This window comes from Cyprinodon variegatus, unplaced genomic scaffold (assembly GCF_000732505.1).
Source record: "Cyprinodon variegatus isolate N-32 unplaced genomic scaffold, C_variegatus-1.0 Scaffold491, whole genome shotgun sequence".
Taxonomy (NCBI): Eukaryota; Metazoa; Chordata; class Actinopteri; order Cyprinodontiformes; family Cyprinodontidae; genus Cyprinodon; species Cyprinodon variegatus.
In genome coordinates this window covers 437,765-461,412 of record NW_015150944.1, presented here as the reverse complement: position 1 = coordinate 461,412, position 23,648 = coordinate 437,765, and the positions used below count along the sequence as shown (strand labels likewise).

Below are 23,648 nucleotides of genomic sequence, written 5' to 3'. Positions count from 1 at the left end.
TTTTTTCACAATTAAATAACTAATGCAAGTATTACAGAGAGCAACAATTTAAGGATAAGGTATTGGTGGAAGGAATATTATCATTATAAAAAAAAACATTAAAATCAAATGCAATTTATTTAACATAAAGGAATACAGAGCAGGATAATGTTTGCTGTACAAGAAAAATAGTCAAAGATAAAAACATTAACTAAGTTCAGATACAAATGATATGTATTATTTGAAAAGAATAAATATAGAGGGTGGAGATTTTTCTTTGTATCTATGAGCAAAATTCGAATGTAAAGCTGTTGGAAGCATGACAACTGATGTTAATAGTATAATGGAGGTTATTACAGTAGAAATATTGAGGGAGAAATAAAACATCATTATTAGTTGCATCTATAGAACACTGGTGTCATTGCTCAGAACAGGGGACCCAGTATTCAAGGCAGACAGACAGATAATAAATGTTTTTATTTAAAAGCTGACCTGCAGAAGCAGCGGACAGGGTGTCTAGGGCAGGAACCTCTGCAGTAAAGAAACACAAGTTAGTGACCACCTAAATCTGGCGGTGGAAGATTATGGATGTGAGTCTGTAACCTGGTTAAATAGTTCAGTCTGTGCATGGAGAACGTGGTAGATTCCAGCGCGGTGGGAGCCACTCATAGAGTCCCAGATGCTGTGGCTTAGAGGACGGAAAGGAGATCTGATCCAAACAGATAAAGGAAGGCAGGATAATCGAGAGGGCGAATCCAAAGTCGGGGTCCAGGATGTGCTCAGGATTCAGAACCAGGAGATCAGAAGTCTGAAATCCAGGTCAGTGTCAGGAAACAGCTCCAAGTTCAGCAAACAGGCAGAATCCAGTAGGAGTCCATAGACCGGTCAGGCAACCAGATTAGATGGAAACAGGAAGGCTTTGTGGTTGAGAGGCAGAACAGGTCAGGATCAGGTGATCAGAAACCCTAAGGTAGAGCTGAATCACTTTTACCACTGGCTCGTGCATAATCTCGCCTGATGAATAGCAGGCAGGTTAAAACAGATCAGATGGGAATAGGCAGGCTCAAGAGACAGACCAAGAACTGAGACACATCCTCCCCACTGGCTCGATAATAATCTGGCCCTTATGCCTGTTTAGAGAGCTGGTTAAATAGAAGCAGGAGCAGGTGGATCAGATGAATGGTAATGAGAAAACGGGCGGAGTTAAGCAGATGAATGAAATGAGTAATGCAGTCATCAGCGCCAAGATCATGACAACCTGGTTCTTAAGTTGAGCTATTTACTGAAAAAAAATAAGTCTCTGTTGAGTGTACATACTAGGAATTTTAACACCGAGCTTGGTAAGGTGAAAAGACTATGGAAAATAAATTCATTAATTAATTTAATTTATAGTGTGGGCTTGCTTCCCCTAATTCCTAGACCTGCAAGTATCACTGCATAGAGTGCACCAACTGTTGATAATATTTTCACCCTGGTTTACCAGTCTGTAAACACCATAGATAAAAAAAATACACAAGATGTGAAGGAAAAGAGGGTCACAGAAAGCTTTGGCGACTTTAAAGAGAGATCTGGAAGCACAGAATTCAGATAGAAGTTATATTAATGATGTTAACATCATCTGCTGTATGACTCATTCATAAGGTTATTGTGTGACAAACACTGTAACTAAGATGTATGTAGCATGAGATGTCACATGAACTACAGAATGCATGTAAGAAGGAACATTTTTGTACAGACATTTTCCAAAATTAACAACAACAACAAAATAAAAAAATGAAATATAAATTGAAAATTAGTTTTATAGTGACAGACTGAATAAAAATAGGAATAACATGAACACAACATAGGGAATAATAAATTATGTAGTAAAACAGGAGAGAGTAGCATTAAGATTTATTGGTTAACTTTGACAAATACAATTAGATACTAAGAAGTAGTTAGTAGTGTTAGTCTAAGTCTGGCAACGAATCTTGCAAAAGCAATAGATAAAGATCCAGGTAAAAACATAAAGGATAATAGATGCAGTATACTTTAGGAAGGTAGGAAAGGATAAAATAAAGCACACTGTGAACATGTGTGTGTGTAGAGGATCTACCTATTGCATAGAAATACATAAAAAACATATATAAAGCCAGTCTTTATATTGCAAAAAAGAGCAAGAACAATTATTAATAGTAATAAACATAAAGATCAATCTATTCCTTTATTCCTTGAATAACGAATATTAAAATTTGATAACTCAATTGATCCTAGCCCCTCAAAATGATGTACAAATCTCATATGACAGGTTTACCAAGTAAAGAGGGATTGGGCTGATGTGTTTCTGTGTACGGAGTCTCTTTAAGAACCAGTTTGGATAAAAATAATTTTAAAAAACGATACATTTGAGTATAAGAAAATATAAGACGTTGTTTTTGTTTTGTTTTTTCTAATTTATGTTAATATCTAGAGATAAAGAAAATTGAAATTACTTTTAAAGTTTTTTAAAACAAATTAAATCACAAAAGCGTGGCATAGCAATTAGTAAATATATTCAACCTCTGTGTAAATTTCTCACGTAAATGCAGATATAGAGGTCTCTGAGGATTTTTAGAAAATATTTTTGAATACACGTTATTCTTAACATATTGTACTAAACTGGTTACAGATAAAGATGTGTGGATACATTCAAACAAAGCTTGAGTTATACAAACAGCACGGGGATTGCAGCATTTTGTTGTTGGGAAGTTGTTTAGGACAGTTTGTCAGAATAGATGGGAAGATTATTTAATTGAATGATAGAAAGATGATTTAAGCTGAATCCAGGGCAATGCTGGAAGAAAACCTATTAGAGCTTGTACGGTATACCAGTTGCAACTGGGGTCAGGGCTTTGCCTTTAACAAATATACAGCCTTAGATCAGTGAGTTCATTTGTTATTTAATGTCTTAACTTTGGAGGGCAGAATACATCTGCAACTTTTCAGATTTTGAAATGTAAAACATGAAAAAGATGTGTAATATTCTATTAACTATTAACAAAATACATGCATATGTGTGTGTGTGTGTGTGTGTGTGTGTGTGTGTGTGTGTGTGTGTGTGTTTTTACAGACTAAGTGATTTAACAGAAAAGCTTAACTATTACCTGTTGATGTTTTAAAGGTAATCTTGCCCTTTCTGTCATTTTTCATCCATTTTCAAACCTTATGTTGTGTAAATTATTGATACATAGCAGGCTGTTGCATGCTGTGTTTATGACCATAAGAAAACCTGGACTGGATTCTGCTGAAAATGGGATTCCTTAATGTAATATAAAAGCATGTAATTACCAGCCATATGAACAAATGTGTTCTAACAGTATGCATCTGCAAAATCTTTGTATTTTCTAGCCCATCACTAGCTGTATGATGCTCACTCATGTAGGCTTGAACTAGCATGTAGTCAAGATCTCAATCCGAATACTGATAATTGTCAATCCTAGCACCTGTTCCTAGCTCCCCTTCTTTGACCTATTATGAAGTCAGCAGTGAGGAACTCCTAACTGCTGTACAGAATCTGGACATCCTTCAACCTTACAGATGTTGTTGCGTGACAGATATGCACATGGATGATGCTTGTCAAAAATTAACTATAACATTCCTAAAAAGACCACAAAACAAGTTAAGGATGTTTAAAACAAAAAGTGCATAAAGGTGTGTATGTTTGCATGTATCACACAGAGTACTAATGAGGAAGTGAAGTCATTTTTGGAGCCCCATTCTCACACAAAGAATTGTGGGAGCCATACAGCCCATAAGTGCCAAATAGGAACGTTGGGACTTCCTGTGCTAAATGAACTGACAATAGAAAGCATCCAGCTTCCTATTCCTAATTCCTTACTTATTACCAATACTAGTCAGACAGCCACTTATCACTGACACCCTACCTCTTTGGCTCAAGTATCCTTAACAATATGATGAAGTTGAATGGACCCAAGCTCTGCAGTTCTCTACAAATGAACTCATATTAGAGTCAAGTGTTTGAAGCAGAGATGAATCTAAAAGCTGAGTTTCAGCCCTCAAGGACTGCGATAAAGTAATAATAATAAAAAACTCTACCCCTCTTAAAAGTTCAAAGAAATGCACAGTACAGTATTGCTCAGGGAAAAAAAAAGATAAATAAAATTTGAAAGGCAATTGAGTTTATTAATTTTTCAGATCTACCTTAACCTGGATAATTTTTCATGTTTTTCATGTATTTTAGTATTAACAGTGTAGGTAAGTGCAGTAAAGTTAGGTTTTGGATTGGGTTTAATCCATCTGAAATTTTGGAATATGTAAGAATAATAGCATTTCAGAAAACAGCATTTTTCAGTTTAACAATGTGATGCAAGTGTAATGGTTATTTTCAGTTGGTTCTTTTTGACCAAATTGAGCTAAGCATTACGGTTTCAGACTCTCATTGAAACTCACCTTTCTCACTGCAGTTCTTTAAAAATGGCTAAGGATCATAAGAGAAAAAGTTTTGACAAAATGTATCCGAACAAATAAAAGGCCTCAGAAGAGGCAGATATATCCTGGAATGCTTTGTGCGGAGAGCTCTCCTTGCAAAGCATTATGGGATTTGTTGTCACAGCAGCCCGCTGTCGCCAAAGGCTTCCGTTACCCGACAACAACGACTATGGCGCAGGCACAACGCAGTAGAGGAGGAGTTATTTGATCAACGCAGCAAAAAGCAGTGATCATCTGTCCCAACGGTCGGTGTACTGAGTTCAATATAAAGTCCACCACATAGTCCTTGCTCTATATAGTGATAGAGGAATTTGGGGGTTAGGGCAGACATTCGGACACAGTAAGCTTGTATGAGCTATGAGAATAGCAACTTTTAAACAGAGCGTGCACAAGGAGAAATGGGCTTGTGCATGCTCTTGCATGCATGGAGAGGGCAGGTCTTTTAAGTATTCGCGAAAATCCTCCACAATACCTTGAAGCTCATGTGCATGTGGGTTACTCATCAGCCAAATGATCAGAGGTACTGCAGCAAGACTAATGAATGCCTTTAAAAAAAATTGAGATTTTAAAATGATATTTATAGATGCTGCCCAGTGTGCATGGACTAAATATAAAACAAGTTCAGTTCATTCTCCTTTTGTTTGGGCCCTGGTGATTTACTTTAAAACACAGGATTTCTTCTTATATTTGGAAACATCAGGATTAATGCTTTACACTAACAATTAACTTCAAAGCAAGCAAAATGGTAGCAAACATGTATCCGTAGTAAATTACATGACTCATTTTAAATTAGTTAATTCTTAACACTCCAGTACCAACACAAGTAATTAATGTGATTTGCATACAAAGCAAGTGCTGCCTCTCAATATCACCTGAGTTGTGTTTTCTCTCTCTGTATGTTGTTTGCTGTATCATCACGGAAATATTGATTCCATTGCACTTCCAGGGAATCCTGATTGACTGCCACCAATAAAGTGTTAAGAGCATTCTGATGGGAGAGCTTAGAGCAATGGTGAATAGATCCAATAATGGCAAAGTGCTAATGTTTTCTTATGCAGGGTCATGCCTGAAACCCTGACATTGCTTGGATTCTACATGCGTAATGTGATTAATTTCTAATCATTCAAAGCCTGTGATAACAGATCGTCCAATTAGCCTTCAGCAAGTTCAGGCTTATGGTCCCACTGTTGGGGCTGCTGTTGCCAGGGTTATTGTATCAAAGCATGCAACCTTGCTATTAGATCCAGGCTTCCTAAGGGAGAAAAAATGCACTGGTTTTGTTGCTTTGTTGGTTCTGGTCATTCTCAGCAGGATAGCCTTCAGTCATTCTACGGCATTAAAGGCACAGATATATATATATATATAGTACAGTAATTTATTTTTTTTATTTTTTTATATATATATCTTATTTTCGTACACTTTTTTTGCTGCTGTAAAACCACAATTTCCCCAATGTGGAACAATAGAGAGGATTTCTATTCTACTGTATTCTCTCTCTCTCTCTCTCTCTCTCTCTCTCTCTCTCTCTCTCTCTCTCTCTCTCTCTCTCTTCTCTATCTATATATATTGCATTAGCATGAAATTATGAAAATAATATTTGAAATTACAGATAAATCCCCTTTTAGAACAGGAAATTAAAAAAAACAATTGAGCCACAAAGGCTGTAATATAATGTAAAGAGTTTGGGCTTACATCACACTAATCTTCTCCATGATGGATGTACTTATTTATCATGAAAATGCAAGTGCAGATGGGATCGTTTATTTATCCTCTGTTGGTTTTATAGAGTGATTTAAACCCTGCTGACCTTAAAGATGAATGATTAAGGAACAATAAAAAAATAACAGTAACATTACAGATTAAAGTAACCATATATAGATGTATAGACATGAAGGCATTTGGTGGCTTCAGGATTTAAAAGAGCCCTAAACTATTTATGTAATGACAGAAAGTAAATATACACAGCACAGTAGTTGGGCATATGGTAGATTCTTAGGTTTTATAGATGGCAAGAGTTGACCAACATATGTAAAACGGGATTGTCACTTAAATTCATCAGCGAGTGAAGGTAGGTAAGCAAAGTCTTTTGGCATTAATGTTCAGAATGTCAGATTCTTATTATTCTTATTATTGTAAATAAAGAAGGTATACTGTATATTTAGATGCGTTGAATTTTATGCATCATTCCCATGCTATTGTACGCCTCAGATGACAATAATCCCAACATTTTTTTCCAAGACATAACAATTCTAATGAACCAAAAATGAAATAAAACAACAAATTTATAAATTACTAACGATTCTTTTTATTAGTCAAAAAAGAGTTTACAAAGATGGAATCTAACATTAAATGGATTATGTTTTATACTATCTGTCAGACAAGCAATTAAAAAAAAACAGTAAACTATTAATTATCTAAAGATTTGTCTACTTTATTTTGCATCTGCAGATAAATTATTCAACTATGGAGCCTAGAAAATAAACTGTTTACTATGAACTGAAATGCTTTAAAATTTTATAATCATAACAAACAATAGATTATAATTTTCAGTTATCCTGGTTGAACATTTTGTGCCACAGGGACTGTCACTGTTGACTACAGGTGGAACATGGAAGAAGAATCCACTCTTCAATAGGCTCCATTCCGGACTTTGCTTCCCTCCCTTCATGTGAAGCGCTGCTTCATACGTTCACTGATGCCTCTGCAGCTCACAGACGGAGCGGCACAGGGAGATACTACGGTCTCTGGGACCTTACAGTGCCAGTGACGTGCTGTGATCAATCGCGACTTCAGATCTTTTTAAAGGAAACAAGCAGTTTTCGGCGGAAATCACAGGATTACTCTCTGTGGGGCTTTCTGACGGACTCCGGTCAGAGCAGGTAGGCAGCGAATCAGCATATTGCTCCCCTTCCGCTTCATGCATTCTGCAGAGAGAATTTGTTTATCTGCAAATAAAGTGATAATCTCTTTTATAAAGCATGCACTTCTGAACAGATGGACATCAGAGGGTAATAAACACGGCAATATTTTCCTATTTTGGCATAGAGATTTGTTAGATGCGCACAACTTTCTCCTTATTCTGGGAATTTGAAAAAAAAAAAATAATAATAATGTTATTTTTCACCAGACAAACTTGGTAAACAGCTTTATGTTAACTGGCACACTGGCAGCTGTTTCTACTCTCTCCATCTAAGTGATAATTAGGCAGTTGTAGAATACCCAATCACCCCCATCCGTGCGCTTTGACGGCAGAGCTGCGTCTGCCGTTGCGTATCTGGTATTTAAATATCAGGACGTGCTGCAGAAATCCTGTTTTCCTGCAACCATCAACACGTATTGAATCAGATCATCCATCACTTGTTGGACGCTTCTGATTTATGCAGTGTAATCCAACTACACCTTCAGTTTTTTTTTATTTTATGTAAAATTGATTATATCCTCATTCCTGAGACATTCTGCCCCCCCTTTTTTAATCTAGACTATATTCATCATTTGTGTATCCATGTCCAACTCATTGAGCCTCTTTGGCAACCATTTTCCTTCAAATGTAGTTTTTATTTGTCTCTGAGCCTTTCTTTCTTTGCACTTCTCTACGCTGACTGTGTGATTACAATCATTAAAACACTGCCTCAAGTAGTATTACCAGTGCAATTCAGCAAGTATAAATTAACAACATTGCATCTGCAAATTACTCTCCAGACTGAATCCAGCTGCGATTTGAATGGATCACTTGTCTGATATAAACGCTTGACTGGTTTGTCTAGGAAAATAAAGTTGTACTGTTTGTCTGCTATTGAAGATGGAAATTATTCTATTAGGATATACCCAGTAATTAGGCAATAGTGTTTGTACTGAGGTGCAGAGCCGGGCTTATGCAGTAAAGGAGGCAGGGATCCAAAGATATTGGGAATAAGAGGTCAAAGAAAAATGCCAAAGCCCTAATTAATCAACTAAATGAAAGGTGAGGCTTGAATAAAAGGAGGGGGGCATTTAAAGCTGTGTAGCTGAACTGAATTGCTTTTCATACTTGTGTTATCGTTCATTTTACTTCTCTATACCAAAAGCAGGCAGACATTTTTCTGCTTTCTTATCTCAACTATGCAGCAGTCCAATCCTGCAATCTGTTGATCTTCTACTGCTGGCGGTGAAACTTCTGAAAAGACCAAATGTGCACACTTTCCTTATTATTCACAAGGCCACAGCAACCTCCCCCACACACGAGGGACTATCTGCTGTTTCCTTGACTGTAGGGGTTTTATTGTACCTTGGAAACAGAAGTTTTGCTTTTTCCCTGTCAAATGTTAGTTTTGATGCTTAATTCTTAATCAAACGCTCTTGCTACACAGTTCATACTTTTACATATTCATTTAATTGATAAATTAGAAAAATCCATCTTATTGGAAATGCACAATGACTTTAACCCTTTGGATTTTCTTGTTATTGAGGCCAGGATTTCATCTGCTCCTGAGTTTGGCAATTATGATCTTTTGATAAATATCTTGAACAGTCCCTTTTAAGGCCCAGTAAAGGTATTGTACATTATCAGCAGGCTTTGAAAACACTATTAGACTGCTTATATGTGAATATATGTTATTTTTATGTGGATTTTCTTTCATTTTTACTTGGTCAAAGACATATCAGAAGGATATTTACCAAGCATTTGTTTTAACCGTCTACAAGTTTCTTTGATGTTTGTTTAGATATTTTATTACTTGCATTGAGTGGTTTAAAATAGTATTTACCTTTTTTATATGCTTATAAAATTGGTTGAATTCCATTCAGAAATACTTTTTGATCCTGAAGGTAAATAAAAAGTTGTTGTATCTATTAGGCCTGCTGTTGTTTTGAGGAAGCTCAGAGGGGCGACAGCCTTGTCTATCACCTCTTCCTCGTTTATGGAATAGCCTCCCAATGCACATTAGGGAGGCTCCTTCCCTGCCGAATATTTATTTCTTTATTTTTTTTTCTTACAGAGTCCTGTCTGGCAATGTGGCAATAAGAATAATTGTCTTGATGCCACTAAGAGTCCAACAGATTTTACTTTCACAAGTGGAGCAGTAGGGCTATTGCCATAGTGTTCCGCTTGTTTCATGCATAGAAATTGCTTTATTATAATTATGCAGGGAGATTTACAGATTATATGGACACTGCAAAGTAAGTAGAACAAAAGAGGAAAAACAGAAACAAATTGAGGAAAGAGGAGATAGAAGGGAGATAATGATAAAACATTTTCAGTCTGCTTCATCACCTGCAAAGAGATTTAAAAAGAACAGCACAACCAACAGACATGATACGAGACATACAATAAAGTAACACCTTGAAACTATCGCTGAAGTAGTTTTATTTAATCTGACATGTACTTTGTGCCGAATTTTAAAACACGGCTCAAGACATGCTTATATTCACTGGCTTTCAACACTGGTAGGACTTGGTTGTTGTGACGTTGTTTATTAAGCTTTCTTATATTGCTGTCTTTTATATTTTTATGCTGTATTTTATAAGTTTATTGTTTTTTATTACTTTTTAGCCATGTTCAGCACTTTGTTTTCAGCTGTAGCTGTTTTAAAGCGCTCTACAGATAAAGATAAGGATGATGTTAATAGATGGAGACAGGCAGGATCTCCTGTAGTTGTATTCTTTGCAAAACCATAACCCTAACCCTAAAACACAATTGGCCTTCTTAATCAGCTATTTGAGCATCTTAATGACAGACTGACCTTGATTCCACCGAACTCTGAAATTAAAACTACTACACAGATAAAAATAATTTTTTTATATATATAATAGATATATAGATGTATATAACCACAACTACCCCCCCCCCCCTTTTTCTAACACCTCAGGATTTTCATACAAGAAGATTCTGCAAATCACTATGATGATAGAACTGTTACTCATGACTCGTCCCCCCCCAAAGGTTTTATTAATGAAGGCCAAAAGTATCGGCCGTGTCGTAATGATGCTTCTGGATGACAGCAATGATGAGTCAGCTGTTACCGTGTTCTCCGACGTGCTGTAAATCCTGCTCGTGTTCTTTTTCCTTTGCCAAGTTTTAATTACGCCGCACTGTTGCAGAGCTGGGCCTTGTCAGGTCCCACTACATCTTGCTCCATCTCTGTCACCTGCTTTACAGAACGGGACATTTTCTTTTTTTCCAAGACTTCAATCTCATGATAAGAAAACTTAGTTTTGGATGAAAATGTTTTCTTTAGGTGCTCCTGGATCAGTTCTCTAATTTAAAATTTCGTACTGTCTAGAGCACTTTTGCTTCTTAGAGTAGCAGAGCAAGAGCTGTCAGCATACCAATTTAATTTCCAAACTTTTTTTTTTCTTCTCTTTTATAATTATTTTAGAATAGAAGAAGACACTTAAGCTTTAAGTGTTTTTGTAGGAAGTCAAACACTGAGATTTACGCTCTAACTTTCAAATATAAAATTAAGTCTGAGATTTTTAAATTACCCAAGGTAAGGTCTTGTGTAAATGAACAAATCTATTTCTCCTGCTATCAACAATCTTCCTTTAATACACACAATAAAGTAAAAGGGTGTTGTGTAATAATAATTTTCCTGTTAAAACACGATAAAGTATGCAGTCTTGTGGAATCAATATGGTATAGAATGCAAGATTTTTGCCTCAATATTTTTTTTTATAATGTAATTATTTACACTAAGTTACTTACTTAACAGGAATAACTTCTCATGTTAACAATATGTCAGAATTAACAAAGATATTTTCCATTTTTTCAAAAAATATATATATTTAGATACCGTATATATAATATTCTTTAATCATTTTCTCCTCCTTTATGGCAATAAATAGGGCATTTTATTTGCTAGTATCAAGAAGTATCGTCAACATGCTTTTTGTCAAGGGACACTGTTAAATCTGAGGGGAGAAGTAGGGAAAAGGAAAGGGAGACATATTTGTATGCCTTTCAGCAACTGGAGCATGCTCCTACTGCAAAAGGCCAGTGCCATTGTTGGGTAACATAATCCACCAGGGAGGCCTTAAGCCGGAGACTGGGGGAGCGCTGCCTTTATCAAAGTCTCCGTATGAATGCAGATGCCTTTCAGTGCTTCACTGTGATGCAGAATGCTAAGCAACTGTTACTCAACATGTGTGACAGAGTGCATACATACCAACATATTTATGAATTAAAAGAAAAATCCTCTGCCTCCTTGTTTAAAGAACTGTAATAATTGTTGCAGCTCCTGATATATTTCTCTCCATGATGTCAAGGTGAGCAGATGTATTGCTGAATGTGGATATACAAATGGCTCCCATGGGAGAAAGCCATCCCATAGATGGCAGTGTGTGGATGATTTTAATGAAGTGTTGTGGAGTGTATGGTCATCTGCAGAATTGCTGCAGATAATGTGTCTGTGAGAAGTCTGTTTATGGTTATTGTGGCTCAAGATTGATTTTTATATGGACATCTGCTTCTGTATTGGATTCCTTTTGAATCTAATAGGCTCAGACATTACTACTCACAGGCAGAAAGCATCCGGTTACAGTAGATTGACGGCACTGAAAAAGCACATTGTATGCCTGTTTTTAGAGATCCAATAATTATTCAATAAAAAATGTGTATTTGCCAATGATGTAATTTTGGAAATACATGATTTTAAGTGTCTTATATCTGCATTTAAGAGAGATTATTCAGAGTTCAGTTTCAAAGCTTATGTACCAGAAGATTAACAAGAATCTGGATATTGTATCAAAAAAGCCTGGAAAACAAGCTCGAACAGATATCAGAGATATGTGGTCAAGGATGAAGGAGATCACAGGCTTCAAGCAAAAGGATAATCAGACAGATGGAATTCTGCACAGAGCCAGAACTGAATGCATTCTTCAACGGGTTCAGTTCAGGAACAAGCTCAGCATCTTTCTCTCCTGCCCACAGTCACATGGATATCCTGCACTCCTCTGCCACTGACTGTCCTGTTTCTAGTTTGTTGTCAGCAGAATCAGAATATGGTGTTGCTTCTTCCACCTTTCACGTGTCTATCTCTAGAAGTCAAGTAAAGAGGCAACTGGACTGAATCGTAAGAAGTCACCAGGTCCTGATGGTGTCAGACCTAGAGTCCTGAAGGCCGGGGCATAGCAACTCAGTGGGATTCAGCACCTCTTAAACCTTAGCATGACCCAGGAGACAGTTCCAGTGAGATGGAAGACCTCCTGCCTTGTTCCAGTGCCGGAAAAGACTCAGCTAACAGTCCTCAGTGACTATATGTTTCCCTGACATCCTACCTGATAAAGGTCCTAGAGAGACTTATGTTGGTGTACCTAAGCAAACAAATACCTATCAAGACCCCCCCGCAGTTTGCTTATCGCAATGGAGTTGGAGTTGATGATGCCATCATACACCTGCTTCTACAAACCCACTGTCAGTTTGAGAAGGCAGACAGTACTGTGAGGATAATGTTCTTTGAGTTCTCCAGTGCATTTAATACAATTCAGCCTGACTTACTTTGAAAGTGAGAAACTTCAGAAGATTCAAGTGGGGATATCAAGAATTGACTGGATCAAAGACTAGCTGAGAAAACAGACCACAGTTTGTTAGACTGAAGGGTCAGCAGTTTAATCAAGCAGTCAGCAGCATAGGAGCACCACCTTTCCTTTTTACTCTGTACACGTCTGACTTCCCGTAGCAGAGTCCGGTAATCTGCAGAAATACTCGAAAGACTCTGCGGTCATTAGGTGCATCAAAGATTGACAAGAACCCGAGTACAGAGAGCTAGTGAACCGCTTTGTGGCATGCTGTGGAAATGATCATCTGATCCTGAATGTCAACAAAACAAGGGAACTTATTGTAGATTTTAGAAGAAACAGGAACAACTTGAATCCTCTCAACATCAGTTGCTCAGTAGTGATTATACTTACAATCAGAATATTTTGGGGTCATTTTATCACTTTTTTTCTTAAATTCAAGCTAAACTCATCTGATGGCACTGATCATACTTTAAGTGACATCTCATACACTGAACTGAACAGAGACTATAGCCAGTAGCTTTTTTGACAGTGTCATAGGAAGCATGAGTTTGTCATGCATCCATAGAGTCACAGATTCTAACCCACAGATGTTGTGTTCTTTGGTAAGAAGCATCACCCGCTTTGCTTACAGATGGCGATTATGAGGGCCCAGTGGTGCCTCTATTTAGCAGCCTTGCTTCTATCAGTAGCCACTGGGGCAGATGTGGCTACAATGTAGCTTGCCACTATCGGTGTGCGCATGAATATACAGTGTAAACTGCTTTGTGACTTGGAAAAATTGCTATTTAATTACAGACCATTTTACTTAATGAGTCTAATAGGGACATAATTTGAGTGATGGCTCTCACTGCAAATTCATTGCCCCAATATTTGCAACCCCTGTACAGAACTGAAGAAGGCTTTTACTGTGATTTGCCTTTTACTTAGTTCATACATTTTTCTGGAATCTAAACTTTTGACCATAGAAACAATATTATACAAATTTAATACAATACTCTATTTCCCTTTGCATCAATAAAGTATTTTTGCATTGAAATGAATAGACTTGAATTGATTTAAATAGAAACTGGCATATGTCTAGTTACGGCCTCATGTTGCTGAGTTTTCTGAAAAAAGAGAAGGCTTACATATACAGTGACTAATAAGGGATCTGTATACACAAACTTTGATATGTTTTTGTAACGGAAAATTGCAGCTTTGAGTTTTTACGGATATTGACGTGATACAATATCAGCATCAACCGTATATACCAGGCATCTCCAAAGTCGGTCCTCGAGGGCCACTGTCCTGCATGTTTTAGAGGTTTCCCTGCTCCAGACAAACAGCCTTCAAGAAAACTCTTCATCCAGTTGTATAAACTGAACTTTTCAAACTTGATCAGAACATGGATGATTGAGAATCTTCATAGACATGGTTTTAAATATATTTTTTCCTTATTTTGCAATTTCAGATTTTTGAAAAAAACAAAAAAACAAACAGGAAACATGAAGGAAGATTGTTAGCAGATGTATTTCTAAAAGTATATTAGCAAGTGCAAACAATTAAAATTCTGGGTTTTATTAATCTGCATGCAGAAATTCGGGCATTGATTTGAACACTTGTCTTTGAGCCTGACAGTAATAAGAAAAGCTGATGGAGGCCTTTTAAAAAAAATAAAAAAAATTTACTGATCCTTCTGTCTTTACTGCAGATGCTGCATATCATTCATTAATAAATAAGTTTCCATCAGAGCTATTTGCAAGGATTATATTTAGAAATGGAAGTAAAAGAAAAAATATTTTTTATAGTTTATTAAATACTGAAAGTTTTTTGTTTGAGAAACAGTTTAATAAAATCTTGCTACATCTATTTTCAATTACAAAGAACATACAGTAGAAACTTAAGGACTTTACTCTGATCTCGTCTCAACTTGACAGTATAATAGCTTTTGTTGTCAACCCCATATTTTGTAAGTGGATTCAATGTGTCATAATCCCCCGGTATATTGTCTAATTAATTTAATTGAGCATATTTTTATTTCAGTTACTGGGATGTAATAATCAGCAGCCCATGCTGCTGTCATGTCAGGATATTTAACCTAGTACACATGTCATATCCAACAATAACAAATTAGTATATTTCCACTGTTTCCAGATCCTGATGAGCAAAATTTGCACTATGAATGTGAGGGTGACCTCCATTTATTATATTTCATTTGTACGCAATTTGGCTTAACAGAATGATAATCTCATGTAAAGAGAAAACCAAGTTTTCTGCAAATGGTAGGTCATTGGATACTCGTCTAAAAACACATAGGATCCAGATCAGTGAAAAATGGGCTCAATTACAAGTTTGGGAGTTTTGACTCATGTGGTTGTGATAATAGTTTTTTATATACCAGAACTACGACTCACCCTTTGGAGCAGAAAGAGTACTTCTACTGACCTGTCAGTGCGTCTTCATGCAACAGCTCTAAACAGTAACCTGCAGCAGCTGCCAGGCCGGCTCTGACTAGCTGTGACAGGAAAGGGAGATGGATGATGAATCAGACGTATGACAAAGATCACCCCGGCAGTGATGACGACTCTTAGATTCCGGACACTGTCACATAGTGAGGGAGTGTGTGATCACAGTTAGATGTGTGTTAAAGTTCTTAGCCCAGTGTGCAGTTTTTGCTTTCAATGCTTATCCGTTTTCTTTAAAAATAATAATTATTAAACCCACTAGGCATGGGCATGTGTTTGATTTTTTACAGTTGGATAACTAATTATCATTGTATTTACAATGATTAAAAAGTGATTTACTTGACCTGATTTAGTTTAGACAGAGTACCCATTATTTCTATTTGTAATATTAATAAGCTGAGTACCATAATACTGATAAAGTATATTGTCTAAAGTATTTAATCACTGAACCAAATAATTGAAACAAGGCATTACAATCACTTCCTGTGCCACAGGTCCATACAATTGAACACCCTGGCATGCAGATTGTTTCTACAAACATTTGTGCAAGAATGGGTAGTTCAGTGAATGCTAGTGTACTGCTGTGATAGGAGCCACCTGTGCACCAAGTCCCGTTGTGAACTTCCCTAAATATTCCTAGCCACCTGTAAGTTGGATTATAGCAAAGTGAAAGCTATGTGTAGAACAGCAACTCGGCCATAAAGTGGTAGATCATGTAAACTGACGGAGCAGGAGGAAGTGGATTCCAACAGCCTAGTCTGTTTTTCGATTTTTGTTGCTGCATCCTCTGAAAGATCCAACCTACCTGGACTAGGTCCTTCGAAGGCCGTGAAAATAAGGAGGCCAGAAGAGTTCAGCTATAGAATCAAGCGGTTCGAGTCTTCCCCAGCTGTCACCACCCCCCACTCAGTGTAAGCTCTGTTGCCTAGCAAATGTGACAGTGGACTTACAAAGCAGGCAAAGAATAGATGTTGAACTTCTTACAACTGTTATGTGTTCTAATTTAATTTCTAAGGAGCTTCAGCAGCAGTACCGTTGTTGCGGATATCAGATTTGTAATATCACTCCAGAGATATTGGATTATGTGCAAAAATGTCAGCTTAGCGTGAAGGTGAGTGGGATGGATCCCCCCTGCTTTCACCTCCATGACCAACAAACGTCCTAGCAGACATGACACTGAATCTGCTGCAACTGCAAACCTTCTTTCTGGCTTTCTGTTTTTTTTTTGGGGGGGGGGCAGTTAACAACAGCTAGGTTAATACCGTGATGAAATAAATCTTTTTATGCAGGGCGCCTCTGGGCACATTGCTGTCCCCCTCAGGACACTGGCTTGTGCATCATTTACGCTATGTATATGCCCAAAATTGAAAAAAAAAAATAAAATACATAGAATGTTCACCGTATGCCAGCGTTTTAGAAGATTCTGGGACGTCAGGCAAATGCTGACTAAATCGTCAAAGTGTTACACGGCCCTAAGCGATTGTAATCTTAGGTCTTCAACCCTGGTAATCAGGACCCTCCGTCCTGCATGATTAAGATGTGTCTGCTGCAGAGAACCTGAAGCAAATGCCTGCTTATCCTCCTCAACGGCCTCCAAGGGCTGCAGAGGCCACTTAATAAGCCATGTATTTATGTCAGGTGTGTGGAGCTAGGGGACACCTAAAACATGCTACCTGGACTAGGATTGAGGACCTCTGGTTTATATCTCAACTCCATCTCTGAATTCATCTACTACAACCCCCACCCCCAAGAGAATTAGTGGCCTTAAGTCAGCCTAATGCCAGGGAGGTCCAGACTATCATGTGTCCAAACATTCAGGTAAGCCTTTGTGAGCTGAGATCCTGTGTATTTAAGGCACTGAGATTTATTTCAAGAGCCCATTACACAAGATAAGCTGGAAAAGGGCTCTGAATGATGCACGGGAGACTATTTTTAAATCAGAAACCCAACATGATGTTTAATGATAGCTTATGTTCAATCTGATTTTTTTTTTTTTTAGCATAATGTGATTTTAGTGAATCTTATCCTAAGTCTGAAAGAACCATGTAGATTGATGCCTTGTACTCTTTCTAATACGGGTTCAAAAACGGAGTCCCCATTATTATCTTGATCTCATCCTTTACTAGGAAAAAGAATGTAAGCTATGGTGTAAGGCAGTCTGCAAAAAGGTTTAACACAGATGTCTTAAGTCTAGCTGGCATCAGTGCAGGCTGAAAGCCCCTTTGTGTTCTTGATTTTAATTTTTGAGAAAGCCCTTCAAGCACACTGACATGGTTTCCAGTAGCAAAAGCTGAGAAGCTTTTCCTGCATTAAAACCTTCAGCTGCTCATCGTCCTTCTGTGCTCTTCCACCATCTTCAGCTGAAGCCTGGTATCAGCCAGTTTTTCAGTATAACAGTAATATGACTATAATTGGTGGATTACAGAGCTTAAGCACACCACTTCTAATTAATTAGGGCTTATACATCAGCACATTTATACTGAGTTTGGCATATCTCCCTTAGCAAAATACCATCACATGGCAAGATTCATGTCAACGGTAGTTTTTACAACCACACTGATGTGACTGCAACATGTAAGCCTAATAGATAATTTATAAAGAAAGAAGGTGTGTGGCTTGATGTAATCATAGCATGGTGATGGATTTTTATATTGGGGCCCATGAACTGTGGAATGTCCATGTGACGAGAGGCAGGGCCCTAAAACTCTGCCAGATTTCATTTCACGCTCTGCAGAGCACAGCTTCTGAGATGGTGACATTTACATGGCCCTCTATACCACCACTAGTTGCTGCTGGCCCAAGGCAGTGGCTAAATCGGGCACAAGAGCCTATGAATAAGGAGCCAGGGGAAGCCATAGAACAATGTGTAGATGAATAATGTGTTGTGTAGAAGAATCACACAAATAAAGAATTTGAGAGAAATGTATAATGTTACCATTATCTTCCATTTTAACAAATTTATTATTTTTCTTTATTTTCACTTCAGATATAATCCCATATACAGTGTTTTGTAAAAGTTATCATACCCTCTTTTCTAAATTTCATCACAAAGGTTTTTCTCTTGGATTTTATACGACAGATTAGAGATCCCAACTGGTGGACTGGAGTCTTGAACGTGACTCAAATTGAGTCTTATTAAAGGGGTCATAGAAAGATTATATAGGTTATTTGGTGCTGGTTCTTCAGGTCTCTGAATAGGGTGTGTAACATTGGCTGGGCTGAAAATGGCATATTTGCTGTTCTATGTGCCCTAATGCAAACCTGTATAAAAGCCCTAGAATGAAACGACAGGTTTTCTTCCTTTTATGGTATGCTCATGAATATTTAGATGAGTTGTGCGCTGATTGGTTGGATTAAAATGAGCAAAGCTGCTGAGCAAACATGCATCATAGCAACAAGCACTCACTCACTGACACATCAAATTGTTGATATGGTAGGGTGACCAGACGTTCTTTGTCCCAGACATGTCCCACTTTTATACCTAAAAAAATGAATGGGGAAATTTGGTTGACTACAATGCAGCACGTAGTCAAAACACACCGGGCATTCGAACCGAGCCGTCAGCTCGGTCCGGGAACCCCTGCAGACGGGGGCAGGGAGCCAGCGCGTGACGGCGCAACCGAACCCGGCGGCCCCGTGCTTCCCCCCAGTCTGCCTTACCTGCCTCCCTCCTCCATATGTAAGTTACATCAAGGACGGGCCGCTCATGGCTCTCTGCTGAGGTCCAGTCCAAGATTTGCAAAGAAAGGTGTCAGTGAGGTTTGAACATCTCTGTATGTCCATTTCACCGACTGAACTATCATTATTAATCTATTACAATGTGAACTCAGTTTTGCATTCTATGACCCCTTTAAGACCCAAAGCAGTTGTCAGTAAAACAATTTTATTATTCATAAATGAGAGATTCCATGTTCCTTCTGTAAAGACTTTAAAACCTTTTTGTGTCGATGACAAGCATTCATCTTTGCAATTACAAAGAAACAAAACAAAAACAATACTTGCTGGTCAAGGTAGCAACGTAAACCAGGAAACACACCCCTTGACTAATGCACGAGTTTTGTCATCTCTTTAATGGCCATAACATCTGGGAAAGTTGAACTTTCTCCAAACATAACCTCCCGGTATACTTCAGATCTATCCAAATGAAGCTGTATCATCCAAGCACAAAATCCCCCTTTAAAATTGAAAAACACTGCATTATGTAAGTAGATTAATGCAGTGAGGGACTCCAAAGATTCTATATTGGGAAGCTTAAAAGCCTCCTCATGTATTTTTCCAGATATATGGACCAAACACAAGAGAGCCAGCTGGACAAGACTTGATTCTTCACCTTTACCTTAAGGACAAGGTACAATCTATTGAACACCAAAAGGTTTCTATTTCAAAACAGAGGAAATAGATCTAAAGAGAGGAAACAATTCTAAACATAAGGGTGGGCCTCTGGTTTCTATGAAAAAATTATATATATATATATATATATATATATATATATATATATATATATATATATGGCACAGCTTTGGGTCTTGTTTCCAGTCAGTTTCAAACCATCTCCAGGTCTGCAAAGCATCTCCTTCTCCCAGGCTAACAGCAATGAGGACATTTGACATGCGTATGAATTCAAAAGCGCAGAATGGCATTTTTCAGGCAGCTTAAAGCTTGGAACTTTTTTGTTTTAAAAACAAATATTGCATGACTGTTTGACGAGGATCTTATCAAATAAAGATCAGTACCTTTACACAGAGACTAGTTTTACTAAATATGTATTCCTGGTATGTGAAAAAAATTGTCTTTGTCTAAATGACCATTTAAAACAAAATAACATTCTCCACATTTGGAATAAACATTCTGGATGTCTGTAAACTAAATTCAGATCTTCATATTCCTCATATTACTAGTCAGCATTTGTATTATTTTAACAATGAAAAAATGTATTTTATATATCATAAATACACATTCAGTCAAGGTGATAAATGTCACAACGGCCATTTAAAATGTGTAAACATTTTTAGATATATATAAAACTTAATTCTTACTAGTATAATTTTGGTTTTTACTTTCTAAAATTCAGTTTCTGCTACAAAAATGTAATTAGAAAATATATTATTACAGCTAAGTTTAGGAATGTGATTTTTATCAGGAAGAATCTTATTTTAGTGATCTACAAATGGAACAACAGAGAGGAGAGTGCTTTTAATAAATGTAAAAACAGCCTGCCACTTCAATCAACTTTATATAAACTTATGCATTAACTCAAGCAACAATTTCTTAATTTGCCTTTATAGCTGTAGTGCTGTTTCTGTCTTTTAAACACATTCTCCTTTATTTTATTTTATTGTTTTTTTTGTTTTTTTTTTGCATTTCTGCATTAATATCTCTAGTTCCAGTGGGGTTCAAATAGGCACTTCCTGTTGGCATAGTGACTTGTCGAGCTGGTGCGCCATTGATAATTGCTTTTTTTAATACTTGTTGCGTTCATGCTTAACTCTGAGTGGCTCTTCTTGGAGTTGATTGAACTAATTCATAGCAACCGTTGTGAAACCGGAAACTCTGAGTTCCCTACCTTAGGCTAGATCAATTTAGAGTTGCGGACTTGATTCTGTCTGGATTTTTATTTGTGAAAGCTTCTTAAAAACAGATTTTCCTTTGTTTCCACCGTACAAATAATATTAATAAGACCACATGACTGGAGGTACACTTTTATGCACACAATGATTAGGTGAGAAAGTATTTCAGCTAAGGAAGGCAGCAATTTTCTCATCTGAGGTGTTTAAAGAAAGAAGAACACTAAAGTTATCAAAGTACAACACATACTGGATGCCAAGAAGGATAAGACAAATAGCTATTTGAAATGTAGAATGAATATTTGTGTTCACTCAAGCAGGAGCTAAAGCTACTGACTGAATGGTTGCCTGAGTGAGTGTTGGTGGAAGATGGTGATAGTGTACAACAATGTTGATGTCTGATTTTGCCTGGTGCAAAAGCTATTTTCGACTTCTAAAAGAACAAAGTAAAGGCTATTTTGTTGTTTTTGTTATTGTTTTTTTTGAAGATGAACATAATTTGAGTTTGTTTCTTGGCTTTATACATGACTAGGATCCTTTAAATTCCTGGTAACATATTTAAGCAGTGTATTTACACATACAAGCTGACCTGTTACTGCATTACCAATGTATACTGAGAGCGCAAGTATGTTGGGGTGGGCTGGGGGGGGGCGGAGTTTGGGGGAATATTGCTAAGTCTGTAAGTCCAGCTTTTCCAAAGGATTATCTGTTCCAAAGACCAACTGCTCATCTCTTGACCAAAAGGTCATCATCATGTCAGTGCCAGTGAACCAGCTCTATTCAACTTCACTGTACTCACTCTATCCCCCACTTATCCGCCTCTACCACTAGTTGCTTGCTGTATTGCCCAGAGAATAGTTAAAGGGCATAACGCTGTCCTCTTATTAAGAGCTGAGTTAACCACTGAGTTGAAGTAATGCAAATTGAATGTAAACAATTAAACATTTCAGACAGCAGTCAAAGTAAAGCTTTATGCAATGGGAGAATTGTTGTACTTCTGTCAGCTTTCAATTAGAAGAAAAAAAGTTACTTCGTTTCCAAGGAAACTACTAATTTCGAAAAATTTTTGACAAACTTAGTTGTTTTTCTTTATTCCCTGGCCTTGACTAATCTGTCATCTCAACCAACAAAAAGCTGTTATATAAATAATTTGACATGTATTTCAGTAATATGTGACACTATGACTACTCTGGCTGCATAATCAGAAACAAAAGGGTAAAAGGCAGATGGACATAATGAGTGGAGTAACTTGAGAGCAGGTGGATGTCAGCATTGTACATGTACGTCATTGGTCTGGTGAATCAGTGCAACTGTCAGGCAGATGAGTGTGCAACACATTCTCCCTTACCAACATGTAATTCTAGCTTTGGTGCATGTTAACTGCCACTAGAAGGTGGGAGAAAACTTAAGGAATCATCAGTGAACATGCGTCCCAGTAGTGCAACAAAGGTAAGAATGGGAAGATTACAGCTGCATAGGTGGTGTGTGAATGCATGGTGCATAAGTGCAGAGTTGTTTTTTTGCACAGAAATAAGTGAAAAAATGATGTTGTAATACAGATGTTGTATTTAGTTGGTGAAATTGGCACTAGCAGGCTTTGAAATGATTAAGTCTGTTTCTTTAATTATGATTTATTAGGAGCAGGATTTCAGTCCTAGTGACAGTTTGTGGAATTGTGAGTGATAAACTTTTAAACTCCAAGCAATAAAAACATATTCATATTCTGAGTGAGACATTCCTGTGAGGTTATCAGTAGGTTACAGTTAATGGAGCGGCTGTAAAATAAATATTCAAAAAGCCTCAGGCCATAGGGGAAGTATTCTGCATCTAAAAGCATCTCTGACGGTATTAAACGATCTTCCAAAAATATACCAAATATTGTATAAATACTGCACAGTAATTTGTACCATCTTACCCATAACTTGTAAAAGTGTCCCAGTCATATTATGTGGCCTTTCAACTACTCTCTTTAGGGGTTTCTACAGCTATTCACTACAACTTACAGACTTTGCAGAGTTTTACTTCTCTAACCTCTAAAATGGACTATTCAAGTCAGTTTATTTATATAGTGCTAGCTCACAGCACATATTATCTCAAGGCAATTTAAAGAGACAAGTCAACTAGATCAGACTTTTTCAGTTTTCTATCTAGGGAAAACCAGCTGATTGAAATAACTCATTGACTCTCTCACATCAAGCATGCATATAGCAACAATGGATAGGAAAACTCCCTTTTAACAGGAACAAACCTCCAGCAGAACCAGGATCAGTGTGAGTGGTCATTTGCTGAGTAGACTTGGGTTCCAGGAAACAGAAGCAGAGATACAAAAGGCGACTATTAACTAGCTCCACATGTGAAATTGTCAAGGAAAGACAGAGCCAGCCAGACAAGCTCCGAGCCATCTGCAAAGTCAGAGGAACAACGAGACCTTATACAGTTAACCATAGTAAGAGAAACAGGACTACACTGATAAACAGGCCACTCACCAACATCTATAAGGTGTTTTCCTTATAGATGTCTTCCTGTCCGTCACTGACTAAAACTGGTAGCTGGTTCCACAGGAGAGGAGCCTGATAACTAAGGACAGGCACACACTGTACAATACTTTCAATCTTTGTACTAAGCTACATCTCAAACTGTACAATGAAACCGCAAGGTTTTAAAGTTCACAGCTCACGATGTACAGTATGTTCTTACACTG

General features: G+C 37.4%; 1 protein-coding gene across 2 annotated transcripts in view; it reads left to right on the top strand.

Moving 5' to 3' along the window:
• Positions 1-7,171: 7,171 nt before the first annotated feature.
• The window catches only part of dlgap1 (discs, large (Drosophila) homolog-associated protein 1), a 129,697-nt gene continuing 113,220 nt past the window's right edge, over positions 7,172-23,648 (top strand). For both annotated transcript variants that reach the window (XM_015390269.1, XM_015390270.1), the window contains exon 1: positions 7,172-7,325. The gene's annotated coding sequence lies outside the window, so the exon portion shown is untranslated. The remainder of the gene's footprint in view (positions 7,326-23,648) is intronic.